Source organism: Myotis nattereri, assembly GCF_964212035.1.
Source record: "Myotis nattereri genome assembly, chromosome: X".
Lineage (NCBI taxonomy): Eukaryota > Metazoa > Chordata > Mammalia > Chiroptera > Vespertilionidae > Myotis > Myotis nattereri.
Genome location: NC_138078.1, coordinates 105,196,026 through 105,208,737, shown reverse-complemented (window position 1 = coordinate 105,208,737; position 12,712 = coordinate 105,196,026). Strand labels below are relative to the sequence as shown.

Genomic DNA, 12,712 nt, shown 5'->3' with positions numbered 1-12,712 from the left:
TCCCCTCAGCACCCCAGCAACCCAGGGCCAGCCCGAGGCACAGGCAAGATTCAGATGGCGGCTGCCCAACTGCCCAGGGCCTCCCAAGGCTCAGGTAACCAGGGCCGGCTGAGGCTTGCACTGCCCGTAGTGGCAGCAGCAGAGGTGTGATGGGGTGTCACCCTCCCCTGATCTCCGGGTCGCCTCCCCCCCTGAGGGCTCCCAGACTGTGAGAGAGGGCAGACCGGGCTGAAGGACCCCCCCCCCTCCAGTGCATGAATTTTTATGCACCAGGCCTCTAGTATTTAGATAATTATTAGTAGGAGCAAGAAAAGCTGGGGTAGATCATTATTCAATAACAGGAGGGTAAGGAACCTTCAAACTAATGAATCTGGCTCTGGCCGGTTTGGCCCAGTGGATGGAACGTCAGCTTGCAGACTGAAGGGTCCCAGGTTCAATTCCAGTCAAGGGCATTTGCTTTGGTTGCAGGCACATCCCCAGTGGGGGGTGTGCAGGAGGCAGCTGATGGATGTTTCTCTCTCATTGATGTTTCTAGCTCTCTATCCCTCTCCCTTCCTCTCCGTAAAAAATCAATAAAATATTTAAAAAAACAACTAATGAATCTGTACTTGCTAATTTAAGATTTTGGAGAAGTCCTAACTGGTTTGGTTCAGTGGATAGAGCATAGGCCCTCGGACTGAAGGGTCCCAGGTTCAATTCTGGTCAAGGGCATGTACCTTGGTTGCAGGCTCGATCCCCAGTAGGGGGTGAGCAGGAGGCAGCTGATCAATGTTTCTCTCTCGTTGATGTTTCTGACTCCCTATACCTCCTCCATCTGCTCTGTAAAATCAATAAAAATATATTTTAATAAATCAAGATTTTTGAGAGCAAAAATAATGTATCAGGCAAAAAGTCAAAAGGTGTGCTGGGAGGAGGGGCAATTGGGGACTTAATGTTTAATGGTTATAAAATTTCAGTTTGGCAACATGTAAAGAGTTATTGGGATGGATGGTGGTGATGGTTGCACAACAATGAATTAATATGGTTATGAGGTAAATTTTATATGTATTTTCCCATAATAAAAATAATTTTTAAAAAACAAGTAACCAGTCTAATAAAGATACCTTCCAAAAGGGTAAAAAAAATTCATTGTACCAGTGAGTAGCTTTGGGACTTATAGTTCTACCATATATCAGAAATACCATTCCATTAGTATAGTGATTAATATATATATGTATGTATATATATATATATATATATATATATACATATAAATATATATATCTTATCTAATAAACAGGGAATATGCTAATTGATATTCATGCCATCGCAAAGATGGTGGCGCCCACAGCCAATAAGGAGGGGATATGCTAATTGACTGCCCCACCCTCAAAGATGGTGGCACCCACAGCCAATAAGGAGAGAATATGCTAATTGACTACCACGCCCTCAAAGATGGTGGTGCCCACAGCCAATAAAGAGGGAATATGCTAATTGACTGCCCCACCCTCAAAGATGGCAACACCCACAGCCACAAGATAACAGCTCCCAGTCCCCCAGTCCTCTCAGACCCCCAGCCACCCATGGCAACCCCTAGGCGCAGGCAAGCCACGAATGGCGGCTCCCCAGCTGCCCAGGGTCTGCCCGAGGCTCAGGCAGGCCTTGGATGGCAGCTGCCCAGCTGCCCAGTTCTGGTCCGAGGCTCAGGTAACCGGGGCCAACTTAGGCTTGCGCTACCAGCAGTGGCAGCAGTAGAGGTGTGATGGGACATCACCTTCCTCTGATCTCCATGTCACCTCCTGCCCTGAGGGCTCCCGGACTGTGAGAGGGGGCAGGCCGAGCTGAGGGACCCCTCCTCCAGTGTATGAATTTTCATGCACTTGGCCTCTAGTCAATATATATATATATATATTATTGATTTCAGAGAGGAAGGGAGAGGAAGAGAGAGAAACATCAATAATTAGAGAGAATTATTGATCAACTGCCTCCTGTCCACCTCCACTAGGGATTGAGCCTGCAACCCAGGCATGTGCCCTTGACTGGAATCAAACCCGGGACCCTTCCATCCACAGGCTGACGCTCTATCCCAGTGATGGCAAACCTATGACACGCGTGTCAGAGGTGACACGTGAACTCATTTTTTTGCTTGATTTTTCTTTGTCAAATGGCATTTAAATATATCAAATATATAAATCTTTGTTTTACTATGGTTGCAAATATCAAAAAATTTCTATATGTGGCACGGGTTAAGTTAGGGTTTTTCAAAATGCTGACACGCCGAGCTCAAAAGTTTTGCTATCACTGCTCTATCCACTGAGCAGAACCAGTTAGGGCTAGTATAATGATTTTTAAAATAAGTACAGAAGTATGATGAAAGGACTAAAGAAATAAGTCTATTGAAAACCCAATTCTTTTCTGCTTCCTTAAAACTTGGAGATATGTATATATATATAATCTTTTTGGAGAGATAACCAGATTCTTCTGGTTTAACTTTCACCAAGAATCAAGTCATTAACTTCTCTATGAAACTATTTAAACTGACATTTAATAATATAAGATATGGACCTATTAGACCCTTAGGAGTCAGTGACTAATAAAAAAATACTAAAACAGCCTACCTATAAGCTGCAAAAGTATTAAATTAATTTATTTTTTTCTAATTTAAGATAAAAACTAACAGATTCATGATTTTATCATTCAAAGCAATTCATTAATAGCAACTTCTCATTTCCTATCACATTATAAAAATTAGGCAATAAAGCCCTTGTTTACAAATTCATTTGCTGCAAAGGCATTTGGGAATTGATATTTTATTTATTTTTTAAAATAGACTTTTATTGATTTGAGAGAGGAAGGGAGAGGGAGAGATAGAAACATCAATGATGAGAATCATTGATTGGCTCCCTCCTGCATGTCACCTACTGGGGATCAAGCCTGCAACCCGGGCATGTGCCCTTGACTGGAATTAAACCTGGGACCCTTCAGTCCACAGGCTATGCTCTATGCATAGAGCCAAACCAGCTAGGTGGAATTGATATTTTAAAAAGAGAAAGTTCTCCTTCATTCTGTACCATCAACCCTTACCATGAATTGAGTGTAGACTTTTGAGACTAATTGAAGGCTAAATAACAAGGGAATTCTACAGCCAGGATTTGGAACTGATCCTGATCATATCTTCTGCAGCATGTATGTGGCCAATAGAATGGGGTCTCTCTCTCTCTCTCTCTCTCTCTCTCTCTCTCTCTCTCTCTCTCATAGTGTACCATGTATTTCATAACATGGTATATTTCACTGTGAAATGAAAAAAGTAAAACTATATATGATAGGGCAAAGGTTTAGCTACATTAGTTTGAGGTTTATAATTTCTTAATTGCTCTGAAATATATTCAGAGAGATTACCTGGAATCATTTTAGAGAAATCTGCCTTTCTGTTATGATGTCTTGATTTCTTAAATGCTATAGTACAGGTGTGCCAAAAATTCTACTGTAGTTCTATTTCTTCCATTATCTTCTTTCACCTTTACTTTAATCATTGGAACATACATTCCTAGGTGTATGGATTATATGTCATATATATACATATATATATATATATATATATATATACATATATATATATATATATATATATATATATATATATATATAAATCAACATATGTTAGTTGATCACCTACTATGGGCAAGGAGTTTTCCATACATGTGGGTTAGCCAGTAAAAACTTTATGCAAGAGATAGGGCTTGAACCAGATCTTGAAGAGCAGGTAGAATTTAGATAGGTTTGGGAGAGGGAATGCATACAAAAATATTGGAATTCTCCAATTTTATTCCAGTATTTCTAGTAATAAAATATTGTTAAATCACAATAGCTTTGTGTCATTAAAATGAAATTAATAAATGGAAGTAATTAGGTATTTGTTTGTTTTTAAGAGAGAATGGAAGGGAGGGAGAGAGAGAGTGATAGAGAGAAATCGATGTGAGAGAGACACACCGATTGGTTGCCCCGAGTGGGATCGGGGATTGAAACTGAAACCCAGGTATGTGCCCTTGACTGGGAATCGAACCCATGACCCTTCTATGTGCTGGCTGATTCTGTAATCACTGAGCAACATTGGCCAGGACTAGTTTCGGTTTTTTAACCCAAGTTAAAAAAATCCTTTAAGCATACAAAATGTTTGTAAATATGTTCTTTTTAACCCTGCATTAACTTCAGTGTTGTATTCTGAAACAATCTTTCTACCTGAGCTCAGATCAGTGAAATAAAAACTGACAATTATTTTTCACAATACCTATTTTCCAACTCATAATTATCGAATTGTTTCTCCTGATGCCAGTGTGAAAAGGTAATACATGAGAAGTGGGATTGGATGCACTTCAAATCTCTCTGACACACGTGGCCTTTGTCGTGGTGTCACACATACTCATGTGTCTACCTCACTGTCGTGACACCTGACCCTTTCCAGTCATCTTCTGTACGCAATGGCACTATTTCCCTGATCTTTAGTTTTTAAATCATCTCTGTAACTTCCCTGAGATCCACTCAGGCTTCCTCTCCTTCAGTCCTTCAGCATTAACAGTGCTTTCTCATTCGCTCTACCTTTTTTACTGGGAGCTGAATCTCCAGATGGAATGTTCCATGTCTATCTTATTACTTTGCTGAGCATCATATTAAAGGTTAATGGACACTGTCAATAATAAAATCCTCTGTTCACATGCAAATCTGTTCTATCTAAAGACGAGTGGCTACAATATGAAAGAGAAATTAGCCTTACCAGGAGGCAGTAGAGTGTCCCTACTGCCTGGTTTCAGTCAATCAATTTGAGTGAATTAGTTAACTTCTTTGTGCTGCCTCAGTTTTCCCATCTGTAAACTACAGGTATTAGCAGCACCTTCTCAGGAGGAAATTGTGGGGCTTATATAAGCAAGGACATGTAAATCTCTTAGAAAATAGTACATAGGAATTTTTAGTAAACATGGCTATTATTATGGCTTATACTTCTTTTATGGAGAATAACTACTTGCTAACTTGGACAAGTCTTCCTGCCTTGATTATAAAAAGGTGTACCTGAAAGTATCGAGTAAGTCTGTATTGGTGAGATAAAATGAGAGATGTGTTAGTTTAAAATATACTCACAGAAAGATGAGAATAATGTGACATTTACTCATAGGCACTTACTAATGACTTTAAAAATATAAAGAGAACTCTAGTCACTTTGTTCATTGCTATTCTTCTCTACACATTAGTTGATGTCTGTGGTTTCAATAGTTTAATTTTCTTTTTTAAAATTTTTATATTGAGCCTACTACCATATCTTGCATTATAATGCTGATTCAATTCTGAATGCTCTGCCTCCCTTCCTCACTCCCAATAAAGCGGCTTCATTGTCCTTGAAAGCCTACATCCCCTACTTGCCTTCACTCTTCCACACTCAGCTAACCACCTTGTTCAGGCTGCACCAAGATGCCTTGCACTAACTGTCTATGTTCTCCTTTCTCTACTGTGTACTCCTTTTATTGGAAATCTGCTCCCTTCATTGTCCACCAGAGGATATCTTGTTGTTATAATCACCTGGACTTCAATAATGTGAAAAATATTTAAGAATTTAGGAAAGATGAAATGGCCATGGCTGTCCATCTATGTTTTTTCCATGTGCCGAGAGAACTGTGGTTGAGATGGAATGGAGAATGGGTTTATGAGAACGTTTAATGAAAAATGGGTGAGAAGAAAAGTGTGCTCATTTTAATAACTAACTTAAAATGTATTAATAACTGTAGCCTGTCACAAAGGACCCATTTTCCTGAATAAGAAATAGGAAAGAAGTTTCTACGTGGATGGCTAGGAACCAAAAAGAAACCATTAAGACACTGCGGAAAGAGAAAAATATATTGTGGATGAGAGCTTCAGGATATTGAAGCAAATAGGATCCAGCATACAGTTACAGTTAACTTTAGAGAAGAGGAGGGGTACTATTTTTCTGAGGTGAAGCAAAAGAAGTGGAATAGGAGTAATAAAAGTCTAGAGGCAAAGGAGAGATAAGCTAATAAAGATGACATCTTCCTTACATACCTTTTTAGCTTCTGTTTTTCCTGTACAGTGTGAAAGTGAGACTGCTGAAATGAGGGGATATAGGAGTGGAAGTGAGAAGTTGAGAAGAGTGGTAAAAGTGTGGAACATGTGTCTAGGAATATAGGAGAGGGAGTTAACATGTAAAACTTGCATGTAAAAGGATTGCTGAGCAGTATAGGGCCCAGCTGAGATTGGAGACCATAAGTGTGTACTTTTGTTACTTTTCTCATTAATGCTCAGCCATCAGAATGGAAAATGGTATAGATTAACCCAAAATAGTGGAGGTAAAAGATGGCTGTGGAAGGGCAATGAAGAATGTGCATTGGGTGATAATGAGAAACATTGACGTGACTGACATAAATGTCACACTAGGAAGAAAGTAAAGTGAAGCTAAGAGAGGACATTATAACTAACAGCTTCTGGAAAGGCCCAGGTAATCCTGATGAGGGTACTTACTCTCTAGTATATTGCAGGTTCAAGGAAAGCAAAGGGGAGGAGATACCAAAGGTCATAATCTGAGGGGTGTTTCTGAACTTCGGATTTTAGATATGGATGCATTTTATGTGTGCTCATGGGCCTCAAGCTGAGGACAATGGAAAAAAGAGGTCAAGAAATGATGAGGCTAGACTGTTATTTGGCAATCTTCATAGATATTGAAGTCTCCAGAGAATGGCAAGATTAAAAGTGGACAGGAAGAGCCATGTGCCAAAAACTTTAATGAAAATGTAAGCAGCAGAGACAAGAAAGAGAGGTTGAAATGGTGTAAGCTTCAATCAAGGATTGTTTAAATAAGAGTAGAAGAGACATATTCTAGGGTGTTGGAAGTTAAAAAAAAAGGAACTAGGAGAGTTTCAACAATAACTTTAAGCCCTTACATATGGAGGAGCAATAAAACTAATGAAGTGGGGAGAGATAAAAGATAAGAATTGTTTTTTCCTCCACTTGATAGTTCTGTGAGGAAGTAGAAAAGCTTCTGTAGGAGTAATACTAGTAGGAGAAATCCAGGTTGTGGTAAAGGCAATGGGATGAAGATAGTGTTCAGTGAAAAAGCTGAGGGTCCCTACTCTCTAATATATTGCTGTCTAACAGGACTGTCTGCAGTGATGGAGATGGACTAGATCTGCACTGCCCAATAGGTAGTCACTAGTCACATGTGGCTGTTGAGTAGCTGAAATGTGATCTGTGAGACTGGAGGGCTGCATTTATAGTTTTATTCAACTTCAATCAATTTAAACTCAAATTTAGATAGCCACATGTGGCAGGTGGCTATTGTATTGGACAATATAGTTCTAAAGGCTTTCCGATCGCTGTCAGCAAAGCTCCACTTAGTTATTAATAGGTAATGATAAAAATGTTACCCCTCTAAGTGGATATTTATATTTAAAGAAGACAGTGACTAAGATTAAAGGAGAAAATTCCTAAATAATGAAGTTCAAGTGCTGTGAAAAACCATAGAGGCTACTAGTTTGGGGGCCAAAAGGACTTTCTAGTGCTTCTGAAATTAGACCATGTAAGTGGTCATCTATGAGTAAGGTTAACCCTCATTAACAAGATTGACTTTATTAAATGTCAACTACATGTAAATGCAATAAGCAAGTATCTTAGTAAACTCGACATGGCACAGCCTTAACCATAGCTGAAAGGAGGAAAGGAGGAATAGACAAGATGAAGGAGAGATGTTGGGTAGAGGGAGACAAAAACATAATTAAGATTCCAGCTCATGTGCCTTTTATTTGAAATGCTGTTTTCACTATATCATTTGTGCATTAAAATGTCAGAAGTGACTGCCAAAAGAGTTGCTGCATGTGAGCACTAGTATTAAATCTGCTAGTGATCAGCTAACTAGCAGTGCAGCTTAACCTCTCGGTTGGTTTTAATGTTATTTGTCTAAAATGGAGATTACTTTGCAGGAATGTTCTCGTATATGAGGACGCCTTAAATGTTTTGAAGAAAGGCAGTGATGGAGCGATCAATTGATGTAACATTAAGCTGGTGATTGACTTTTTTTTCTTGATATTCAATAGTATACAAGTTGTAGATGAAATAACACAGATATCCTAAAACAGTGACAAATGAATACTTACTACAAATAATACATAGAGTTTTGTGCACTAATTTTAAGTTTCTAAAATGCTTGATGTTCGTGTGCTTTACAACAATCAAATGAGGGTAATATATTGTATTAACATGTAACATATTAATGTATTGTTTTAGTACAATAGTATAATGTTATTAACCCCAAAGTATGGTCAAGTTTTCCCAGTTTTCTCATGGCTGTCCAGGCCATTAGTGGGACATAGTTTACTATTTCTTCTGCTAAAACAACACTAAGTTTTACCAGATACTCTATTAATATAATCTTAATACAAATGCTGTACATTCTCGTTTTGTGAGATATTCCATGGCTCTAAAGGTAACATGGTAAGAGGTTCTTTAATGATACTGGCCAATTAGTCTGAAGCTTCTGGAGCCATTATAATTTGTGGCTTTATTTGGTAGCAGAATTAGAAAGCAGCCACCTTCTTCAATCTCAGGCCTGAGAATACTTAATGTTGATTGCTGATATCTCTCCCTCACATTTTGTTTTAATTTTTGTGATCCCCTTAGTTTAAGGGAAATAACTCTTACTTGAAGGAAATAAATGGAACAGTAAAATAATTGAGGTTTGATGCAGCCTTCAAGTTATTATTTAGGTATTTACCAGCTAAATGCAGGAATATTCCTAAATACTTAAATTCCAAACAGTAGTGATAATCCTGCAAATCTAACAGGATTTTAGAATTTATTTTCCAGAGGAGAAATCTATCTGTAAACCACTGTGGGTGAGATGCCCATGTTGCTTAAACCCTTAGTGGGTTAACCTAACATTATGTAAGAGATGTTGAGTGTTTTAGATTTTACTTTCATTGCTAAAGAAACAAACATGTTCATCTCAGGTAGACTTGAAAGCACAAAGAAATATTTCTTATTGCACTGCCTTAATCTAGAAGAATACCTTGAAAAATAAAAAGGAAAGACTCCAATGGCATCAGTAAAATAGCAACAATATCTTCCTCTTCACAGGCTTGCTTTGAAGACCCTGTGAAATAATGTATATATGTAAAGCTCTTGGCTCCATGCCTAGCATTCAATAGGTTTGCTAAAATGTCAGTTCTCACCTCTCTTCCCATGAATTCATACTGCACCAAAGCCTGTCATGTTATTATCTGAAAAAGTCATCACCATCATCCATGGCAGCTCTAATTTTAGACCCCTCAAGAAAGCATAGGAAGGGTTAAAAACTCTCTCTACGCAGGTAGAAAAACACTGCCAGTGTTGGCTTAAGCACCCCAAATCCTACCTTGACATTGCAATCACAAGCCTTACCCACCTTCCAAATTTCAGGACTTGCGTTGGGCTTGTTGCTGTAGATGATAAAAGCTATTAGAAAAGAAATAGTGTGGATAAAACAAATAGTTTATTTCCTCCTCCTGGTGATCAGGAGAACATCTTTAAGGAATGAAAAAAATAATTAAATATTATATAACCTTCTTCCCCCAAATAGAGAAAAAAATACCATTCTTCCCACCCTGGGTGGGGGGGTAGATGACTCCCAGAGATCAAGGTATCATAGTGCAAATAAATTATACTCTTCCAAAAGGGTGATATTCAGTATTAAATACTGAAAAAGAAATGCAATGATCATGGTAGAAATCTTTTTTTTTTCCTGTGGGGCTGTCAGTTAGCCTTTTCATTGTGGCTACGCATATGTAGTCAACTACAATAACCTTGTTTCTACCATGTTCATATGTTCGATGGTCAGAATGGCTGATATGTAAACTTCTTAATCAAAATTTAAATTCCGGAATCCAGGTGTCTTTTTGCACCACTGTGTGTGTGTGTGTGTGTGTGTGTGTGTGTGTGTGTGGCGCCACAAATGTCTGCAAACTGGGGAGCTCAGGGGTTACTCATGGTGCAGCGTCTCCTCTAACTCCAATCATTTTAGCTCAGTGCTATGTTTCTTTAGAGGGAGGTTCCCTGGGGTAACCTGCCTGAAAGGTAGGTGGTGAGGGGCATATGTACTTAGCAGCTCAGTACTCAGAGGCCTCCTTGCATGGCACTTGTGATGCTAAATATTAATAAAGAAGCTGTGCGATGCTGGCAGTGATTCTCAACCAAATTAGATATTCTCTAAGTGCCAAATCTCGCCCGCTGCATTTGAGTGGAGGAGAGCTGTCGCTTAAAAATAAAGGGGTCTCGAACACAATACAAAATATTTGTTGCCTCGGGGCTCATATTACCCTACAGGAAGCGAAGGAAAGGGCACGGCGCAGAAAAGAAACAGACACATAGACACGTTTTGCAAAGATGAACTTTATGTGGCGTCAGGAATGGCAACCTGTTCTCATGTTTAGCAATTCCGAGGTAAGATGTTAAGCCTGTCGGGTTAAGCTGAGTAAGGAACAGGAAATAAGAGGCAGCGTTGGAGAAGTCTCAGCAAGAATCCCTTTCAAAATATAAAACGGTCACCAAGTGACTTAGGTAGGCTAATCAAAAGGTCCGCTGTGTGCCCTTATACTTTCCTCTTAAACTTACGTGACTGTCAGCAGCGTTGTTCAAATTCAGCCAACAGCTGTTAAACCAAGACATAGATCCGCAGTGTTTATCTCCCGGGAGTTACCGGTGTTCACTGAGACCCTCCGAAAATTAGGGTCATTTTTCAATGAGAATAATAATAGAGGATCCTTCGCCCCCCTCTGCTTCCACGGTCTCAAGCCTTGTTCCCCCTCCCACTTGCCCGAGAAAAGATTTCTTAAAAACAGTAGCCCGTACCCCCCCCCCCAATTCAGGTGCACCACCCGCAGCCCGAACCTTAATTCAGACACCCACATTCAATCTTCCTCTCCCCTAGCTTACTTCTTGAGACCCCCTAGATCCCTTCCATTTCTCTCTCCGCTTTCCGGGAGTCAGGTTCCGAGATCCCCGCCTCTTCCCTGCGCCTTCAGCTCCAGTCCCCAATCCCAACCTCCTTGGAGACTCTGATGCCCCTCCCCTGGAACCTAAACCCTTCTCTTCTCCCAGAGACCCCCGTCCCTCCGCCATCTGCGCTCTCAGAGTCCCGCCCTACTCACCCCCTCCCCACTCCCCAAACCCCCACCACCACCTCCCGCCCTGGCCAGTGCGGTCCCGCCGGCTGCAAGCAGCCCGGACCTGTCTCCGCTCTCCACCACTCCCCCCACCATCCCCGCCTAAACCGTCAAGGTTACGGCTAGCAATGCCGCCCGGGGTGGCAACTTACCACAAGCGTCCGGGAGGAAGACCAGGCAGCGGTCGCCGCGGCGGCAGCTAGACGAGAAACGGGCTCGGCTGCAATCGCCCAGCGGAGCCCGCGGCAGCCCTGCGCTGCGCGCCGCAATCCCGCGCCTCGGCAAAGGGACGGAGGGAGCTCGGCGCGATGGGAAGCGCCGGCGAGTCAACCTCCTCAGGGCGACGGTGCTGCCCCGGTAGGTTTGGCTCTTCTTGCTCCTATCTTATTCTGGCATAGTAACTGATCGCCTCCAGCATCTCCGCGCTAATCGCTTCTTCTTTCTTCTTCGATGGCCCCTAACTAACTACACTATTCTAAGCGGACGAAGACCACCACGCGAGCACCACGACGTCTCGACGACTCCAACGACAACGGTCTCAAGAAGAGGTAAGGAAAGTTCATATGCAATCGCAGGTGAAGGGCAAGCAAGCCGATGGAGCAGGCTCCGAGTGGCTGCTCCAAAGGCAAGCCTAGTGCACCCGAGGCAGGAGCGTCCTCGGCGAGCACCAGAGCGCCTACCCAGCGCCGGTGAAGCCGCACTGGGCTCTTGGGCCAACAGCGGGATGAGGGGCGGAGCCAAGAGCGGCCAATCAGCGCTCAGAATTACCCTGGCCCCGGCCTGTTTTGACCCCGCATTCAGTGCAACTAGAGTCTGCTGGCAGGGGGCGCGAGACCCCGCGGTGGCGGCGGTGGCTGTCGTGATTGACGTGATTCCCGAGGCCTGGAGACTGGGGGGGGGGGGGGGCCCGGGGTCAGTCGTGGTGGGGGGATGTCTCAGGAATGCACTCTTAAAGATTCAAAGAATACCTCTCCCCCAACACACGGAGTCCTCTGAACATCTCAGTTCAACAAACACTTCTCAAACCTTAGAAGTTTCACCGAGGTTGAAAACTCCCTCCGAGGGTCTCCTGTCCCTTTTACCCCCAAGAAGAGCAACTGAGGCACGCACGGGGTCAAATGCATTTAGTGTGCAAAGGCCGTGGCCCTGTCCTAAGGCCCGCGATCCCACCCTTGCCCCCAGCACCAAATGCAGAGGAGTCCGTAAGGAAAGCCCTTGGACTTTGTGGCTCAAGAGGGCACAATTTAGCTCCCTTCTGGACCCCACTGGACCCCCGCTGAGTGCTTAGAATGACACCCGAAGGCAGCTCCTTAGGCTCCCTGAGGCAGGGCTGCCTGTATTTCTCTAGCACAGAGCCCGGGGCCCACAGTCAGTTGTTTGAGCAGCCGCTGCAAGGACTGCAGCGCCTGGTCAAGGCAGAGGGGTAAGGGGCAAACCATAAAAGTTCCCTTTTGGCAACTAATGTACAGGATGCCGAGCTGCAACCCGGGGTGCGGACCTCTTCCCAGGGACTCCCCTGAGCCTGGCAGGTGCCTGCGGTG

At 42.4% G+C, this 12,712-nt stretch overlaps 1 protein-coding gene across 1 annotated transcript in view; it reads right to left on the bottom strand.

The window, feature by feature from the left end:
- Positions 1 to 11,873, bottom strand: part of HTR2C (5-hydroxytryptamine receptor 2C) — a 318,127-nt gene extending 306,254 nt beyond the window's left edge. Inside the window, exon 1 of the mRNA XM_081115142.1 lies at positions 11,324 to 11,873. The gene's annotated coding sequence lies outside the window, so the exon portion shown is untranslated. The remainder of the gene's footprint in view (positions 1 to 11,323) is intronic.
- Positions 11,874 to 12,712: the final 839 nt, after the last annotated feature.